Genomic DNA, 19,743 nt, shown 5'->3' with positions numbered 1-19,743 from the left:
TTCTTTTAAGAGTTTTTTAAGTTTAGAACAATTATTTATTTTCCACACTGCACAGCGCAGTGTGAATGCAAACGCAACAGCTCAAATGTAAACAAAATGTTAGGAATATCGGTCCCCAACCGAACCAAGTCTACTGGACTATCAAGTGTGAAACCAACCTAAAGATTATTGTGCTGCACTTTTCTTAGACCTGTCTAAAGCTTATTACACTGTGGATCATGACATCTTGTGCCATAAGCTCTCATAAACTAGTTTCTCAGTTCTCATCATTGGTTGGTTCACTAACTATTTCTCAGATTGGAGGAAATGTGTTCAACATAATGGTACTTCTTTCAGTTATTTAATGGTTAACAATGGTGCACCACAAGGCTCAGTCTTAGGACCCACCCTCTTCACAATCCACATAGCTACTGTAGGTCAGATCATCATCATCCCTGATGCATCCTTACATTTTTATGCTGATGACACAGTTGTTTATTGTAGAGCTAAAACAGTTACTAAGGCTTTCCATCTTTTGCAATCCACTTTCGACATCATCCAGTCACATTTGCTCCATCTCAAACTTGTCCTACATGCCGACAAAACCAAAGGGAAGTTGTTTTCAAAAAGGAAGTTGGTCCCAGCAGTTCTTCCCTCGATTTTAACTTCAAATAGTGCACCTATTGAGTTTGTCGATTCCTACAAACACTTGAGTATCTTGGTCAATTTGCATCTCTCTTTTAAGCTCCACATGGAAAACTTGGTAAAGAAATTGAAAGTTAAATTGGGTTTCTTTTTCAGAAACAGATCTTGTCTAACTCTGGATGTTAGGAAACACCTTATTACTGTGACTTTCCTTCCCTCCATTGACTATAGTGGCATTATTTACACAAATGCTCCTACAAGCACCTTGCAGATGTTGGACGCTGTCTTTCATGGTGCATTAAGATTCATAACTGGATGTGACTACTGTACCAACCACTGCACCCAGTATTCACTGGTTAACTGGACATCATTAACTTCACGCAGACTCTCTCACTGGTACATTTTCATCTTGAAATCACTTTTTGGTCTGCTGCCTTCATACATCTCCTCCTACATGTCTCTGCGTGAGTGCAGCTACAGCGTGCGCTCCTAGGACATTATTACATGCAGTGTCCCCTCAGTGCGGACTGAACTAGGCAAAAGGACCTTCTACTCCACTACTGTTTCCTGGAATATCTTGCAAAAAGATCTGAAGCTCTCGACCTTGACCTCTCTAAGTGGCTTCAAACAACTGCTAAGTTCATGGCAAAAACCAATGCAGACATGTTCTTGTTTTTAGTATTCTACATCACTTTACAATCTAGCTGTTTTTTGTCTCGTTTTTAATACCTTTTTTTTTTTCATTTTTCCCATCTTCTATTGCAAACTCGTGAGTCGTGGAGGCAACAGATCCAGGAGAGCTCTACTCTGAGCTCCCTCAAGATGACCGAGCTCCTCACCCTCTCTCTAAGGCTGAGTCTGGCTACCCTACGAAGGAAGCTCATTTCAGCAGCTTGGATCCAGGATCTCGTTCTTTCAGTCATGATCCAAACTTCATGACCACAGGTGAGGGTTGAAACTTAGACAAACCAGTAAATAGAGAGCTTTGTTTTTTGACTCAACTCTTTCTTCACCACGACTGAATGAAGCAACACCTTCATTACTGAGGACAAGGCCCCAATCTGTCAGTCCATCTCCCACTCCTACCATCACACGTGAACTCCATCACCTGAGGAAAAGGCTCCCCTGGACCCAGAGGGGGCATTCAACCCGTTTCCCATTGAGAACCATGACCTCAGACTTCGAGGAGCTTAATTTCATCCCAGGTGCTTCAGCTGTGAACCACCCCAGTGCACAGTGAAGGTCATGCCCCAAAGACGCCAACAGAACCACATCATCTACATAAAGCAGAGACGAGACCCTGACGTTCTCAAACCAGACACCTTCATTTCCATGACTGCACCTTGAGTTCCTGTCTAGGAACACCACAAGCATGATCATTTTCCTCTTTAATCTCCAGCTCAAGGCCATCTCCAGCATGCTGTTCTTCCTTCTCTGTTTCCATCATGGCTGCCCACATAGTCTATGTGGCATAGATCCTGCAGAATCTCAGACTTCATGTGGTCTCTAGTCAGATCTTTGATATTCCGGTGGATTCAGTCGGCAGGATTCAGAGTTTAAAGGCAGAAAAACAGGAAGAGCAAACATGAAGAGGTTTGAATGGAGTTACAAAATAAAGGTAATAGATACTAATAAAATAAGAGTCTGTTTCTGTCTTGGCTTTAGAGAAGAAACGATGAATATTGAATACTTAAACATTTCTACAAAAGCTTTCCAGTTGATTTTTTTGTTCATTTGTTTGTTGTTTTCGTCTTGAAATGTTTTATTTGAGTTCTGAATCGTTTGGTTCTGTCCAGTTGATTAGCAGTTGAGGCGTCTGAGAGACAAACTAAACTGTTTTCAGACCCGTTGGGGTCAGAACTTTTTCTCTCCTGACAGCTGAACTTGCACTCTGAGTCGTCATTCAGAAGTTGAACTCTTGCTGTGTGTTTGTGGGTCTTTGTGTTCCTCTGAGCTGCAGACAGATGGATTTTCTGACTCCTCGATCTGTGTCGCTCCCGCTGTGTGGTCCACTCTGCCGGGGCCCCGCCGGGCCCCTCAACAGGCCCTTTATGTTAATCGCATCATAATGTTATTTACATCAATCGATGAGCGCACTCGCCGGGCTGAGGTCAGGAGCTGCGGGGGTGACGGGTTGCATTTGCATCCTGTCAGGTGGGTGGGGGCAGCTTCACGTCGTGGAGGGCGGGCCCCGTCCTCGTCGTGCCGGTGGCCCCACGTGGAGCCTCAGAGCGGTGACCTTTTCACCTTAGCAGCCGTCAGACTGACAGCAAGTCTCAAACCTCCGACCGCTGCTGTCAGACGCTCAGAAATCACAGGGACTTATTCTCCGAAAGGCAACACGTCCGTCAGCAACACGCAAACGTTACACAAACTCTGTGACCTTTACCGCACAACGAACACCCACGACACGACCTGCAACAACCATCGACACGGCTGCTACTGCTGCAACTCAGGTTTAAAGAAACAAAACTTTAGTCAGATTCAGTGCCCTGATGAACACTCTGTCCTCAGAGACACAAACACAAAAAAGACGACGAAACACAACTAAGGGATAAATACAACAAAAACGAACAATTCAAACACAAAATACAGAACACATACCCCCAAAGTGTTCAGACAAAACATTGAATTTTACCAGTTTGGTAAAATTGTTCAGCTTTAAAAAAGAAGTATTGCATGTTGTGACAATAATTAAAGTTTATTGTGAATACAAGAAACCCCAAACTCTGGGCCCTGAGCAAGGCCCCTAACCCCTTGCCATCTGCTCCTCCAGGCGCCCTAGATAGCAGCTCTCTGCTCCACAAAGAGGGCTGTGGTAGCCTGCTGGTCTGTGGTTGCGTCAGGAAGGGCATCCGGCATAAAGATAATTGTCAAGTCTTCATGCAACATAGTTCACTATGGTGACCCCTGACGAAGGGATCAGCCGAAAGAAGAAGACAATTCAGAGCTAGAAACTAAAAGCATCAAAAATCAAGTTAACATTATCAAAACTCTACCTAAAAGAGACAAAAAGCTAGGAGTAGCTAAATCAAAAGCAAAACTAAAACTGTAAAAAAAACACTAGCTAATGTTGGGAAATGACTAGACAAGCTAAAAGTAGCAAAACACTACCTAAAAGTGACAAAAATCTAAAAGTTGATAAATTATAGCTAAAAGTGTAAAGTAGTAAAAGGCAAGTTAGAACTGGAAAAACTAGCTAAAGTTGGGGAAAAGACTAGAAAAGCTAAAAGTAGCAAAATACTAGCTAAAAGTACAAAAAAGCTAGCTAGAAAACCATTTTAAAAGCTAAAACTAGCAAACAGCTTGCCTAATGTAAAACATAGAAAAAGAAAAGCATAATGTTTCAAATCACTAGCTAAATATAACAAAACTATTAGAAAAGTTAAAAGTAGCAAAGAGCACTTGATAGTAGCTGAGTGTTAAAATCAGCAATATCCTTACTTAAAGCTACCTGTAGCTTAAGGCTAGTTGGAAGCTAAAGAACACTAGCTACAAAGGAGCATAATAAGACGAATCAAACACACTCAGTCAGACCTGAACAAAATCGTTATAATATCATGGCCTTTGGTGGTGGGCAATAGAGATCTTAAAATCCTGATCTTGACCTCAGCACAAAGTGTTTGGCGCAGATGTGCAGTCCAGCTCCTAAATTCCAGATGTTTTCACAAACTGCAGCAATTCGATTGTCTCAGCTTTGTGTCCTTTTGTCTCTCAACTTCGGTTTCTTCTCTGTTGTCAACTCCATTCAAGATGGCCACTACAGCTAATCATTTTCAATAAATAATTAAATAGTTATACCTGAATGAGTTTTACAGATGTAGAGCTCATCTGGTAGTAGTTGAGAGTCATCCCCAACACATACCCTGAGCTCTACATGACTTCTTCCTTTGAAAATCTGCTGGGCAACATGCATTCCTTCAAGAAATTTTAATTGATATGCTGAGTCAGCTGTTCTGTGCGTGAGGACACCATGCGTCTCTATAGCAGGACTGTGAGACAGGTGTCTCAGGGTTCCTCACACAGATGATGAATGTCTCAGAGAAGGACGTCCATGTTGGAAACAACACAGAGACGGCAAGGAACTTCCCAGGTTCTGATTGGACGAAATGTCCACAGAGAGACACTGATGGACTCTCATGACTTCACCTCCTCCTGCTGTGTTTTCCTGTTTTATCACAAACATGTTGCACACAAACAGACATCAACACGCAGCTTCCTGTCCTTCACCGTCTCCTCCTTCTCCTCCTCCTCCTCCTGCACACAAACACAACACAAAGCCTCCCTCTCAGAACCCCCCTCACTTGTTTGGCCTCCCCCAGGAGCCGCAGGCGTTGCCGGAGCCTGGCACCGTCCCCCGGCGCTGCGGTTCACCAGGTGTTGTCTGCAACAGGCAATTAGTAGAATAGGTGTAGCTGTCAATCAGCCGGCTGGAAGATTAGCTGCTTGGCCGTAATTAGCGGGTTAGAGGCTCCTCGGCCCAGAGGATAAAGGCTTTGCCAATAATGGGCCCTGGGGTATTAATTACTGAAGGTCGAAGCTGCCGAAAAGGCCAGGATCTTAGCAGCGGCGCACGTAAGATGATTGTTTAAATTTCAAAAATAATACTGGTCTGACAGTTGTTGGGGTCCCGCGGGGCGGCGGGTACAAGGTAGCCGAGGTAATTAGTTTGAAGAGGGAAAGGGCATGGTTACAGGCGTGTTTGTGAAGAGCTATGGTGGGATGAGGAGGAGGAGGAGAGGGGAAAATATAAATGTGAGGAATGAGGGAGGGGGGCAAAGAAATACCGAGAAATATAAAAACCTGCCAGGAGGGAGGGCAGAGAAATGTAAAGAGTAAAAGCAACAAGGAGGAGAAAATCTGAGTGATTTAAAACGGAAAGAAGGAAAATGAGAGAACGAGGGGAGGAGGAAGGAGGGATTAATGAAGAGAGATCAGAGGAGGACGAAGTTAAACCACATTGATGTGAAAACAGTGAGAACGCTGAGAGCTGAATGACTGCTGAAATTTGCTGAAAAAGCTGAAACTGTTGTTAAAGCTAAAAGTAGCAGAACGCTAAAAATGAGCTAAAAGCTAAATGGAGAAAAACACCGGTTGAAATGCAAAAGAAGCAAAATACTGGCAAAAAGCCTAAAGTAGCTCAAGGCAAGCTAATAGCTAATAGCACCAAAAGGATAGCTTTCAATAGGTTTGTTGAAGTATTTTGATCGGTTTATGAGTGCATCGTGGATCACATGACACAGTCTACAGTGACATCACAGGTCACGTGACAGTCTAGTGATAGCATAGGTCATGTCATGGAAAATTCTGACTTACAAAAAGATCAGATGCACACTTCTTTGAGATTTATTTCAAAGCTTTGGAGAACAGCCAGCAATCACAGAAGGTCACATCACGCCCCTCCATGTTTGAGTTGTCACCAAAAGTTCCACTCAGACAAGGAAGGAGTGGATCTGAGTCAAGGACTCTGCTTAAAGACACGTCACCACATCATACCATGGAATTATGATTATGGAATAATTTGGAGAGTGATGTTAAAAATTCCAGATCAATGCCTATGTTTAAGAGAATGATCAAAGTTGATTTGTTAATATGAAATAGCTTAATGTGTATTTGTATGAATTGCTGCTCAAGAGGAGTTATTTTGTTTTGGTTATTTGAAGATTATTATTGTTTGAATTAAGTTTTTGGAAAAAGGGCAGATATAATATTTTTTCTTCTTTCTGCTGCCTTTCATTTTATTTGTGATTGTATTTCTTACTGTATCTATAATTGTTTTGTTTTAAAAAATGAATAAACTTTATAATAAATATAATATCAATCAAACCTTGAGAATAATAAAACTATTTCTTTCTGTTCCTCACTGACCGCTCACAGTAAGCGTGATAGAACAGTTTATCATTTACAATCACAGTTAGAACAAATTATAAAGTCTAAAATCTATATTTATTAAGCAAGACTGATGATGCATGATGAATGCATGAAATACACATTCCTCGATAGTCACATGACACAGTCTACAATGACATCCAATAATAAATAAGTACAGGATGTATTATGTTGGGTGTTTTGTGTGTTTGAGGCTAAATGAGAATGTAGAACCTGATAAAAACCAGGTCAGTTTTATTTAATTCTAATACATAAAACTAAATGTAGGTGAACTTTCTGTTACATGACTGCTCTTATCTTGAGTTATAATTATGTGTTTTATTTATTATTAAACCCAAATATCTAAACTTCTGTTTAACTAAGACTCTTCGAGCTATCATAACACCAGGGTATAGACCTCTCTTTACAGCCCTTGGAACAAACATACACTCAGTTTTACTAATCCTAAGATGTAAGCGTGAGTTTAAGAGCTAGTCCCAGATGTTGTTGACACACATCCATAACAGAGTCTCTAGCAAACATCTGTAAAGTTAAATTAGGACAAACTTGATAAAAGTCATTAATAAACGAAAGGACCACATACAGAGCCTTGTGGTGCGTCAGCGTTTGAACAATTTTGTGACGACAAATTATACTTTTAGTTTTTTCAATTTTCAAAGATAATTTTATCCTTTTAATAGAAAAAAATTAAATTGACAGCTGGGACCATGTGGCTGACTTTATATGTAATTTGAGCTTTTTGTCGTGATGAACCTGCTGCTGAACCCACATCTACAAACGGTGGATGATGCTTCTGTCTATATGTGGGGAGGAAGAGGGTAGTGATGGGGGGGGGGGGGGGGGGGTTAAAGACAGATTTTATGTAAAACTCCAGCTGGTGTTGAGCTCCCAGCAGATGAACTCATCGTGGACCCTACACCTTGTTTAAGAGGAAACAAATGGCAAATGAAAAGACATTAAGTTCCACATGTTAGGCACAGGTGTCAGAGTAATCGCGCGCATCAGAGAGGAGGAAGAACAGGAGGAGGAGGAGGTTGGTGTTTGGATAATACGCGGTGCATCTCAGGGGGAGCTGCTGTCGGTTCCCACTCAACCTGCAGAGATGGAAGTCTGATTGGACGCCTGTTTCTGCTGTTTGCTGTCGGCTCTAATGGGCCCTGAAAGCTGCTTTATTCCAGCCTGCCGTGTTCTGCATGGCGTCTGCTGCAACTCTCCATCTTCTTCTCACACAGGAACGTTTCCACAAAAGGCTCAAATGTCAGGATGGTTTAGGATCCAGGGGGAGGATAGGCAAAATCGGAAACCTCCTGCTGGTTTTCGCCTCCTTCTGTCTGAAACAGATTTTCACTCCTCGTCTCCTCTTTGGTTTTTGTGTTTTTCCCTCTACATCTGTGTCAAACTGAATCCTTATTTGTTTGGTTTTGATTTGTAAGACCATGTAGAGCTTTTGTTTCTCGGTTTGATTGTAATGTTTGAGCTAAAAAACCCTCAAATGACAAAGAAACTTAAAATGAATATTAGCTTTTCCGTATAGTGTGGTATTAAAAACCACCTTATCTATAATGAAAGGTTTGTTTTATCCTGGAGCGTTGGACTAGGCCTTACAGAGGGGCTAAAGGGGTCAGGGGAGTTGGACTCTCAAGTCCACATCATAATAGAAAGCAAACCCAGTTCCCAATGACCATCTCTGCCTCGGGTCATAAAAACACAGAGTCCTGCCTGCGAGGGTCGACCCAGGGAAAATGTACCCAATGTTCCTCCCCTCCTGTTGTTGTTGTTTACTTTTATTTATTTATTTGGTCATTACTGGCTGAAAAAAAAAGAGTTTGTCTCTTATGTTTCATTTATCTCTCACTGATCCATCAAGGCTAACATCAAATTGTTTAACTTGTGGAAAATGTTCTTCTGGATCCAAAGCTGAGCCCTGGGAGCTGACATGCTCCTGAACTTCAACTCCCAGCATGCACCACAGCCATCTGTTGTCCTTTAATACTCCTAAACTGCTAAATGCCACTTTTGTTCTTTTGTTTAGCCTGACCTTTGAGTCATTAAAGGATAAGTCCTCTCTTGTGTTTATTTTGTGGATTCCTCAGTGGCGGATGACACAAACACAACTTTATAATTTAGAGCAGAAACCTGTCCTCTCAGCTGGGGACACCTGGACAGTTGACTTCAGTCTATTAAAATATGGGTTTGTCTCATATTTGACGTTCAAACAGGATGAGGTTTGTCCTGTGTAGCATCATTCTGTCCATGGTTTGTGTGAAAACTAATAAAGTAAGTAAAGATGGACAAAACGTCTCTGTCTTTTTCCTTTGTGCTAAAGTGATGCCATAATATCCAATTATGGGAGGTGACATGTATTTTGGGAGCCAGAGTCACTCAGGATGTGGCACTTTAAGCCCCGCCCACACACATGTTGTCACATGAAATCTTGAAAAGCATCAAATGTTTTTCTCTTTTAACTCCTTCAGCCTATTTCAACGACTTTATCTGTTCACCTATCAAGCATTCAGCTTATTCTGGACATTTTGGCTGAGGCTGTTGTTCGTTTGTTTTTTGAAACTTTTGTACTTATTGAAAAAATTAACATTTTTACTTTGCTGAAATTGAGGAGCAGCAATTACAAATCCATGAAAAACTTCAGTACACTTGTTTCATTTTTTTTAGCTACTGTTTTGTTAGGATAAGACTTTAGCTACTGTTTGGTTAGTCATAGGTTTTAGCTGGTGTTTTTTCAAATTTTTAGCTTTAAGATATCGATTTGCTAAGTTTAACTGTTTGCAACTTTTCCATTGATTTCATTGTTTTGGCTTTTATGTGCTAATTTTAGCTTTTGTTCTGATCTTTTAAACATTTCCAGCCTGTCTAGATGGACATCTGTGTCTTCTCTCTATCTCCAGCTTGTCCAGGTGGACTTCCTTATAGGTGTGAACTGTACTTTATCCATGCTCAGATGATGGATTGAACAATGAAATGTTCATAGTTGGGATATTGTTTTATAACCTGCTTTAAATCCCTCAACAACTTTATCCTCGGCTTGTCTGGTGTGTTCCTTGGTCTTCATGATGCTGTTTGGTCACTGATATTTTGTAACAAACACCGGAGTCCTTCACAGAATGGCTGGATTCAAACTGAGGGTAAATTACACAGAGCTGGACTCTGTGTACTGATTACTCCAAAATACAGGACATATGTTTCTCTGGATTTTAGTTCAGGGAATCAGCGTTAAGGGGGTGAATATTAATGCACGCCACGGTTTTCAGATTTTATTTGTGAAAAATTTAAAACCCATGGATCACATTTCATCAACCATGCACTATTTTGTGTTGGTCTGCCACATACAGTAAAGTAATTTGAGGTTTTGGTTGTGAATATTTAGTAAGAAACAAATAGACAACATTTTAAAAACAGATCTTGCACAATCACTCTATGCTCAGACAGCGTTGTGAATGACTCTCAGCTACTACCACACCAAACTTTAGCTTAATTCCTGTAAAATTGACTGAATTATGACCATTTTTAGTCTGTGACTAAACCAGTTTCATAGAGCAGCATCCAATAACATGATGAGGTGGAATAAATGAAGCCTAGATTAAGATTTTTTAACTGTCACCATTAACAGCATTTTTCAGATTGAAACCTAAACTGGTTTTGAGAGTTTTATCTTTGTTTCTGCAGAGACGCAGCTGCGAGCCATAATTTAATACAAGATCATACGATCGTAAAACGGATAATATCTGGTGTGTCATTACTAAGGTGTAACAGGATTTAAATGTCCTCCACGTGCACAATTTTCTGCAGACAGATGGAGACGAAATGAGAGTTTTATGGAGGGTGTGGGAGGAGAAATGGTCCTTCAGAGAACCATGATCCAGTTCTGTTCCTGCAGGAGCTTTGGGCCTTCAGATGTTCTGATGGTTCTTTAAACATTTACCCTTAATGCATGTTGTTAACATGAAGTTTTCCTGTACATCAACAGTGTTGTGATTCAGACATGTGGTACTGAGAGCACCGGTTGGCCTTGTCCTGAAGAAACTGATTGACAGCAGTGAGACGATGCTGAACTCCCATCAGCCCCTGCTTCTCTGAATAATTAGTCTCAAGACTCATGACCTCTCTGCTTAACTGAGTTCATTATTTAAAACTGAGTCTCATTATTATTGTTGTTAGCTGTAGTAGAAGATTTAGTAGTAGTGGTGATAGTCATAGTATAAAAATTTGTAGTAATAGTAGTAGTTGTTGTTTTGGCAGTAGTAATTATTATTATGGTACTTCCTCCCATTATTTAACAGTCAGCAACGGTGTACCACAAGGCTCAGTCTTAGGACCCACCCTCTTTACAATCTAATGTAGGTCAGAGCATCCCTGATGCATCCTTACATTTCTGTGCTGAGGACACCGTTGTTTATTGTCGAGCTAAAACAGTTTCTAAGACTATCCAGCTTTTGCAATCTGCCTTTGACATCATTCAAACAGACTTGCTCTATCTCAAACTTGTCCTAAATGCTGATAAAGCCAAAGGGGTGCTTTTTTTCAAACAGGAAGTTGGTCCCAGCAGTTCTTCCCTCGATTGTAACTTCAAATAGTGCTCCTATAGAGTTTGTCTATTCCTACAAACACTTGAGTATCTTGGTCAATTTGCATCTCTCTTTTAAGCTCCACGTGGAAAACTTGGTAAAGAAATTGAAAGTTAAATTGGGTTTCTTTTTCAGAAACAGATCTTGTCTAACTCTGGATGTTAGGAAACACCTTATAACTGTGACTTTCCTTCCCTCCATTGACTATAGTGGCATTATTTACATGAACGCTCCTACAAGCACCTTGCAGATGTTGGACGCTGTCTGTCATGGTGCATTAAGATTCATAACTGGCTGTGACTACTGTACCCACCACTGCACCCTGTATTCACTGGTTAACTGGACATCATTAACTTCACGCAGACTCTCTCACTGGTACATTTTCATCTTGAAATCACTTCTTGGTCTGCTGCCTTCATACATCTCCTCCTACATGTCTCTGCGTGAGTGCAGCTACAGCGTGCGCTCCTAGGACATTATTACATGCAGTGTCCCCTCAGTGCGGACTGAACTTGGCAAAAGGGCCTTCTACTACGCCGCTCCTGTTTCTTGGAATATCTTGCAAAAAGATGTGAAGCTCTCGACCTTGACCTCTCTAAGTGGCTTTAAACATCTGTTAAATTCTTGGGAAAAACCAACGCAGACATGTTCCTGTTTTTAGTTTTCTATATTCGCCTTATAATCTAGCAGTTTTTTTTTTGTTTGTTTGTTTCTACTTTTCCAAGAAAGTTCAATCTGGTCCTCTGGACATTCAAAAAAACAAAAAACAAAACAAAGCAAAAAAAATGTAGAAACGTTTCGTCTCTCATCCAAGAGACTTCCTCAGTCTGAGGTGCTGTTTTCAGCTCAGTCTCAAATAGCACCTTCTCAGAGTGGATCAACCAGTTTTGCTGCTGACAACCAAAACCAACTGATCACATGCTCAAGAAGGACCATCAGCCTAACAAAGGATCATTAGCACACTGATGGCTGTTTACTACTCACAGAGGGCTGAGTGATACTAGCAATCACAGCATTGTAAGAGGGGGACAGTTGAACCCGGAGGCCTCCACCCCTGTTTAATGATGGACGGTTTCTTTTCACAAAGATGGCCTCCTTTACTCCTCTCTCAAACCATCGTTCCTCTCTGTCCAGGATGTGAACATCTTCATCCTTGAAAGAGTGACCGCTGGCCTGGAGAAACAGCCATCAGTGTGCTAATGATCCTTTGTTAGGCTGATGGTCCTTCTTGAGCATGTGATCAGTTGGTTTTGGTTGTCAGCAGCAAAACTGGTTGATCCACTCTGAGAAGGTGCTATTTAAGAGACTGAGCTGAAAACAGCAGCTCAGACTGAGGAAGTCTCTTGGATGAGAGACGAAACGTTTCTACATTTTTTTTGCTTTGTTTTGTTTTTTGTTTTTTTGAATGTCCAGAGGACCAGATTGAACTTTCTTGGATTTTTCTACCTGGATTATTGAGCATGCATCAGGATATTTCTACTTTTCCTTTTTACTGTTCTTTAGGTTGCTATTTTGTTTTGATTTGTTAAAAAATAATAATACATTTTTGACTGTCTATTATTGTTGTTGTTGTCCACTGTTGTCATCACTCTTTTAGAAATCAGGTCTCTCTTGTAAATGAGTCCCCGAGGCTCAATGAGATAAACCTGTATAAATAAAGGTTGAATGAATGAAAAGTGGTAGCATTAACAGTGTTAGTAATTAGTAATAGTAGAAGTAGTAGTATTAGAAGTAGTAATAGTATTAGTAGTAGTAATAGCAGCAGTACCGGTAGTAGTAATAGTTTGTGTTTTTCCTGGCAGTTGCATTTCTAACATCCTTCTATAACCACTGTCCCTCCTCTAGACATGTCCCCACATCTCAGTCTGGCCTCTCTAACTTTATCTCCCAGTTGTTCAACCTGTGCTGTACCTCTGATGAGCTCATACCTACTTTTATCCATCCTTGTCATTCCTAAGGAGAACCTCAACATCTTCATTTCCGCCACTTCCAGTTCTGTCTCCTGTTTTGTACCTACATGCATGTTTTGGGTCTGTGGGAGGAAAAAGGAGTAGCCAGAGAAAACCCATGGGGAGAACATGTAAACTCCACACAGAAAGTCCAGGACGCAAACCTGCAACCTTCTTGTTGTGAAGCGACTGAGGCTTTTTACCAACATTTATGGTAATATTTTTCTCAATAATTCGGTAAAAGCATTAAAATAATCAATATTTAAAGCCAACATCCTGTTTAACTGATAAATTAAAACTTATTTAAATAAATGGAAAAATGGTTGATCATAAGTTCAAACAAATAAATCATGAATTTGTTTTTAATTAGTTAAGACTTGGGTTTGGGTTTTTAGCTCTTTTATCGTTCTGCTGTGAACACAGAGGACAAGAATTTACTCAACAAAAGTCGAACAATAAAAAAATTATTAAAATTACATTTAGTTAATGTGTAAGTCATGAACTGGACTTTTTGTTTTTATGGATTATAAAGGCACTGAAATGTAAATATTAAGTAGTTAAAACTACTTTCATTTGTCTATTTGATTCTAGTCTGTCGGGAGCAGAAACAAGGTTTTATAAAATGTTCCAACTATTAAAATTAGCTCAGCTGTAAAAGTTAAAAACGTTAACACTTATCTGACAATCTGATTCAAAACTTCTAAAAACTGAAAAGGGTCAAGGGTCAAACCCTTTTCTTCCAACCTGTAATCCAAGCCATGCGCTAACCGTTAGCATATCGCTCACTGAACTTTCCCACATCATTAATTTACCGAACATAAACCAGCAACAACCAGAGCCTCTCAGCTCCTTTCCTGCTAAGACTTTACCCCTGAAACCTCGTAAACAAGTCATTTTACAGCTTTCACCATCTCATTTCTGTGTGTGCACTTCACTGCCCGCTCAGAAAAGATGAAACTTCCTCCACAAGCAGCCCTGATGATTTTCTCTTCGTGCTCTCGAGGGGAGTTTTGTCTCGTTAAAATAAATGAAACATTTGTAAAGTTTCCTCTTCCTGTTGTACCGAAGCGTGATGTCTGACTCCCCTCACGGTTACATAACCTCCGCAGAGCGGCCTTGTGTTTTGTCACCGTGGGGGGTCTGACCGCTGCGGCGACCAACCGGTGAGACCGTCTGTCGTCATGGCGAGCAGCTGATGACTTCCTGCTGCAACATTAGGAGGGTTAATCCACATAAATGTTGACAGCCATATTGCTGGCACGCGGAGTTAATAAGACTAACAGATTATTAGCTTCATAACAATCCTCCGTCAGCGCTCCGCCACCTGTCAATCACCCACACAATTAAATAGTTTAATGAATAAATTTGCATTGATAACGGCGGGGCTGCAGGGGAACATCTGGCCGTGGCGGTTTTATGGCGAGCGTTGCATCAGACGCGCATATGGAAGCTGAGTGTTGAGGCTGTTTGATGCTAACTAAATGAAAAGTATCACTCACGGTAATTTGGCTCGTTTGACAGTCAGGAAATCACTTAGTAAGACCGATTCCATCCAATTACAAGCGCAGCAGCTAATTACAGAAGGAGGAGTCACTTGGTCCGTCAGGCGGCAGGAAGTGCCTCCACAGATCCTCGCAGCCACTTCCTCGCTGCCGACAGCCTGAAAACGAAATGCAAATAAGCTCCGCCGCATCTGGCCCCGACGCGCTGTTTGTGTTCCCTCACAATTAAAACCGGATATACATTTCAAAATAATACGTAATGATGGTGCAAACTTCAGAGTCGTTACGGGAGACGGCTCGGCTGAAATCGTTTCTGGAGGAGAAACGTAACAAACTCGTAGCTGAATTAATGTTGTCAAACGCCAAGCAGGAGAAGGAAAAGAGACGGGTGACGCTTTATTCTGTAGGTCCTGAGCTTTCAGAGGGATTTCCTGCAGAATTTACTCACAACTGACTGAAAATCTGATGCAAGTTTCTGCACAGTTGTGCTTGAGCTCCAGAGCTTCAGTGTCAGGACGCAATAAACCTGATTTGAATCTAAGGTTATTCCTATGTAACCTAAAGTGCACAAAAACATAACAGATTTCACGTGTCAGTATTTATTAAAGGAACTTACAGCAAACTATAAATAAAGTATATAAAGTTATTTTGATCCATATCACAGTGCAGGGGCAGCACGGTGGCGCAACTGGTAGAGCTGCTGCCTCTCAGCGAACAGGTCCTTGGTTCAAACCCCGGTCCAGGTGCCTTCTGGGTGGAGTTTGCATGTTCTCTCCGTGCATGCGTGGGTTTTCTCCGGTTTCCTCCCACAGACCAAAAACATGCATGTTAGGCTGATTGGTAACTCTAAATTGTCCCTAGGTGTGAGTGAGAGAGTGAATGGTTGTTTGTCTCGTTTGTCTCTATGTGTCCCTGTGATGGACTTGCGACCCGTCCAGGGTGTACCCCACCCCTCGCACAGTGATTGCTGGACATGGGCACCAGCGACCCCCGTGACCCAAAATGGAATAAACGGGTAAAGAAAATGGATGGATGGATGGATGGATGGATGGATGGATCACACAGTGCAGTTTGTTTACTCCTGTAGTTTACAGATATTTTAAAATGTGGGTCCGCAGTCAGTGTAAACAAAACACTTGGCTGAATCGAAACTGGCGGAAACTCGAGTCACATGACTGACCTGCCTCAGTCTGTGTGGGTAAACGAACATGACTGATACCGATTGACCTGTTTTCAGCCACTTCGGCTGTTTTTAGCTACTTTGGCTTTTACACCTGGTAGTTGCCTCACAGGTTTTGCTTGTAAAACTTTAGGACTTTGCTTCAGTTAAGGTCATGATTCAACAATAAGAAAGAGACGAAGGACAAAAATGTCCCAAAGGCCAGAACCACTGCTGAGCAAAAAGTCCAGAAAGGCCCGAATCACATTCAGAGAAAATAATAAAATAAATAATAAAATAAAATGGAGGTGGTGATGTGATGGTGTTGCTTTGCTGCTTCTTTACGACTTCATGTAATCGATGGAACCACAAATTCTGAACTTTTACAGAAAATCCTGATGGAGAATGTCCGTCCATCAGTTTGTGACCGTAAGCTGAAGAACATTCGGGTTCGGCAGCGGGATGATGATTTTTCTGGGGGACTCGTCCTCTGAGGGTGCTTCTTCTTCTTCTTGTGAACAAAACAAAACCCTGTTCCTGACCGGCCAACAGGATGGATCTGTAATGTTCTCAAAGTGGCTGATGGGAAAGATTTGGAAGAAGTTTGGATCCAGTGAGACCAGCGTGGGCTCAGAACGGCTCTTTGTTCTGTCCGTTTGTTTTACATTTGAAATAAACTCACTTTGGGAGTGGTTCAGAGATCTTCCTCGTTCTGTTCCTCTTCATCAACCCACGAGGAACAGGAAGGGACCGGCCTGGCCAGCATCCACACCGGCCCACTCAGCTGATGGTCATTGTGCGGCAGCACGGGGCGCGGCGCTGTGGGCGTCGAAGAAACATCCATTCAGGACCGTGATGAAGAGCAGCAGATGAAGAGTCTTCATCAGGACACACATGATGTCCAACAACAACAAAAAAAAGACATTTGCTGTAAAAAGACAAACCATCAGAACCAGAAGAAATCTGCTGCAGGTTCATGAAGTTGTTGTGTGAAGTATTTTGGAAACTGATAAAAGTTTTATTTATAAACACTTGTACTTTTATTTTAAAAGAGTGGTTTTTAGACCTGGACTTGCCTCAGATGTTTCTGTCAGTGAGCTCCCCTGGGCTCTACAGCTCTTCAGCCCAGTTAGAAGAAGTCAAGGACTTTGTGCCTATTTCTGGTGGAACGTTGTGAAGATGTTTAGAGCACAGGTAACGGGGCTGGGAGCGTCCGCGAGTCGCGTGAGGAAACTCTAAACCACGGCGAACGTTGCGAGACGTTCTGGGAACTCCCTCGTGAAATCTGTTCACCAGCTTGTCTCAGCCCAGTGAGACACCAGCCTCGAGATCTTTGTTTGCCTCAACTGTTGGACATCATCTACCACCTTTCATGTCCCAGGTCTTCGGGGAGCTGGTGTCTATCTCCAGCAGTCACTGTGTGAGAGGAGGGGGACATCTTGGACATGTCTCCAGTCCATCACAGGGACACTTAAGAGACAACTATTCAGGCTCTCACTCACACCTAGGGACAATTTAGAGTCACAAATAACTCAAATTCAGGTCCTAAGTGGGCCCAGACTGGCCCCTGAGTGGCCCACTCTGTCCGTGAATCCCTCATGTGTCTGAAAGTTTCTTTACTAGATCTTTTTTTTGTGTGTGTGTTTTTAATCTGAGTGTTTTTTGGACCTTCAGCCTGACGGTTCCTCAGCTCTGAGCTTCTGCACGTCATCAACAGTAAGACGTGTTGATGATCCACACGCCTGCAGGCAGCGGAGGAGAAAGTCCAACCTGACTGAGACACAGAAACCAGGTTCTCATGAAGAACCTGATCCTCAAATGGAAGGAGACACAAATCTGAGGCCTCAGAAGTCCAATTAGGTGTTCACTTTCATCTGTCGGTGAGAAGTGATCCGATTTATTCTTCCCTGAGGGGACGTTCACCTGGAGCAAAAATGAAACAGACCGAACACAAACAGAACCAGCTCTGGTTCAGGACTGTCTTTTAGACACTTTCTGGCATCTGACCAGCTGCTCTGTGAGTCCAAACCATCAGTCGTCCATCACCGTGCTCGACAGTAGAAGGCGTTTCTGCTCATATTAACAGGAAGTGGGAGTGAGAACTTACACTTCTGCTCCACCACGTTTGTGATTATTACTTTTTTTTTTTACAGAAGAAAATTTGACAAGGATTAATTTATCATTTTATTATAATTATTTTACGCTGGCGGTTTGAACTGGCACAACGATTGACTTGAAATTAAATCAATTTTTTTTTGTTTTTGAATAAAAAGAAATAATAAAATGCTGTTGATTTTAGGAGATTAATGTAGAAATACACGAAAACTGAGTCAACGTGAACTAGACTTGTTTTATGTTTGTCTTTTTTCTTAATTGTGCTCATGTGTTTTTAATTTTCTTGTCATTTGTTGCATCGTTTTGTCCAGTTTTCTTGTTTTACGTCCATTTGTGCTGCTTTTCTTTGTCCTGTTTGTGTGTTTATCTCCTCAGAGTGGTTTTGTATTCCTGGTTGTGTTACTTTCTCAGCATCAGGGTGACTCGTAAGCAACGCCTGCTGTCACTTGGCGTGACGCTGTGACATCACTTCCTGCACACGCCAACATGATAGTGCTTCAGGCCCAGGAGGAAACCTCGGTGCTCTGATGTGTCGAGGTTAATGAGGTAATCAGAGGGTTAATTAGCCCTCGGTTGTGCCTTCCAGCAGCGAGGGCGGTGGCGTGGGGGGGTGACGACAGCACCTCTTTAACACGTCAGTCGAGGCGAGAAGGCAGGAAACGCTCAGCGGCTGGTCTGAGGTCACACAGCATGCAGGAAGTGTTAGTGTCACCTGAGCGCCGCTTCAACGCTTGAATTCAAGTTATTTTAGGTTTATGACATTTCTGTTTTATTTTAAAGCATCCGGCAGAAACAACAAAACTGCACAGTAAGACAACTTCCTGTTTCGTGTCGTGGATCTTAAAAGAAATCAGTTTGAATTGTTTTGGAGTGTTTTGTAATTTTTTGTCTTTTATTTTCTTTTTGTAATTTTAAAAAAAATCTTTTTTAAGTTTAGTTGCTCTTTATGTTTTTATTTGGATGTTTATGTTAAACTTTTATGTAGCATTGTTCACATTTCTGTACTGTATTTTAGTTACTGGTGATCTGCCAAAACTTTGGAACGTTGAAATAGTGACTTTCAGGTTTTTGCGGGTGTTTTAATTTGTTGAAGTTTGCTAGAATAGATTCAATTATGTTCAGACAGAAAACAGCAGCTTGTTGTCCTCTGTGCACCTGTGACGGACTTGACTGTCCAGGGTGTCCCCTGCCACTCTCACAATGACTACTGGAGATACACACTGGTAACCTGAATGATAAACTGGTGAGCTGATGACTGATCACGAACAGGCGTGACAAGGGCTGGGAACATAGAGAAATGAAGGTAAGATCCGAGGAAACAACATAACTAAATTAATTCTAACACAAAGATCCATCCGTTATCTTTACCCGCTTCTTCCTTTTCAGGTCGGGGGGGGGGTCACTGGTGCCCATAACCAGCAGTCACTGTGCGAGAGGTGGGGGACACCCTGGACAAGTCTACAGTCCATTACAGGGACACAGAGACAAACGACCATTTACTCTCTTACTCACACCTAGAGATAATTTAGAGTTAGCAATCAGCCTAGCATGCATGTTTTTGGCCTGTGAGAGGAAACCGGAGAAAACCCACACATGCACGGAGAGAACATGCAAACTCCACCTGGAAGGCTCCTCGAGCCGGGATTTGATCCGGCGACCTTTTCGCTGAGAGGTGGCAGCTCTGCCGACTGAGCAACTGTTTCACCTAAGATAATCACGTTAAATAATAATAATAAATATACATATATATATATATATATACACATATATACATATACATATATATATACATATATATACATATACATATATATATACATATATATACATATACATATATATATATATATATATATATATACATATATATACATATACATATATATATATATATATATATATATATATATACATATATACATATA

This window comes from Nematolebias whitei, chromosome 4 (genome assembly GCF_014905685.2).
Source record: "Nematolebias whitei isolate Nwh7 chromosome 4, NemWhi1, whole genome shotgun sequence".
Taxonomy (NCBI): domain Eukaryota; kingdom Metazoa; phylum Chordata; class Actinopteri; order Cyprinodontiformes; family Rivulidae; genus Nematolebias; species Nematolebias whitei.
The sequence above is the reverse complement of the archived record's forward strand: the minus strand, read 5'-3'. Positions refer to the sequence as shown.